Below are 1287 nucleotides of genomic sequence, written 5' to 3'. Positions count from 1 at the left end.
CTGACATGACACTATCATAAACACAACCCCTTTTCATCCAACTTTTAAAGCAAATTCTCATTAAGTGTCATTATTTACTGAATGACAGTTCAAGATATGTTCTTAACAGATGTTATCTCATGTTTATGGCAGTATCATATCAGTCTTATGCACACCCCATCAACTAAAGTCTTACAAATACAAATACAAATACTTTTTTTTTCACCTGGGCTGTAAAGCAGTGTGCTATAGTAATAAACCTGTCATCATATTGTCATTGTGAGACTTGTTTTATAAAAAAAAAAAAAAAACCTACCCATTTTTCAATGTCTTTGGTCATGCCAGGCCAGTAGAACCTCTTGGTGATTGCGTGTCTTGTTTTAACAATGCCACAGTGGGCACCAAAAGGACTGGCATGGAACTCTTTAAATATTTGTTCCGCTTCCTCTGTTAAGGTCACTACCTTGCGTTTTGAATCACTGTGTCCTTTGCAGTAATACAAGACTCCATCTGTAGAAATATCACATGTTAAAACACACACAAGCATGTGCGCGCGCACACACACACACACCCACCACCACCACCACCACCACACGCACACACACATAGTGCCAGTTCTCCTGGCTAACTAGCAGGTCAGCCAAAAGACGGTTTGCTGACAAATAAAGTGGAAATTTTAAAATAAAATCGGAAAGGTAACTAAGTCGATATATAAAGCTTGTCTCAATGCACAATAATTTGCCCTAATTTTTTCGATAAATAATACTATTACTTTGACTACAATTTCAAGTTATATATTGGTAATGGGCTACTTGAAAAATGTTAATGGAAATGGTCTCAAAGAAGGTAGTTGTCTCAAATTAGGTCAGGAAAAGATTAAAGACTTTTTCCCCGCTTGTGCATGCGAGGACTGAGGAAAACGTGGAGGACTATGGCAAACGATCCAAGTTTTACGGGTGTGGGTCGGTTGGACCTCATTTGTAAAAAAAATAGATTTAATTTTTGAAAATGTAATCACCGTCAACTGCGAAGTCAACTGCTGCTCCTTATTTTTTATCTTGTATTTTTGAGTTTTAGAAGAGCCTTCAGGGTATCTTCCAAAGGATAGATATTGTATAACATTGCCAAATATTAACGGGTCCATTTCTTGCAATTTTTCTCAATGTCGCGCAGTTTTCGAAGAAATTGGTCACAAAGACAGTATGCAGCTGTGCCAGTGTCAATCGATGTGAATGCACGTGGTTAATTAACCAATTTACACGTCAGAAAGATTTTGACGCAATCGCACGTAGTTTGATTTGCCGCGCC

The sequence above is a fragment of the Poecilia latipinna genome, unplaced genomic scaffold, assembly GCF_001443285.1.
Source record: "Poecilia latipinna isolate Pla-1442-1.1 unplaced genomic scaffold, P_latipinna-1.0 Scaffold1021, whole genome shotgun sequence".
Taxonomy (NCBI): domain Eukaryota; kingdom Metazoa; phylum Chordata; class Actinopteri; order Cyprinodontiformes; family Poeciliidae; genus Poecilia; species Poecilia latipinna.
This window is presented reverse-complemented; position numbering follows the sequence as displayed.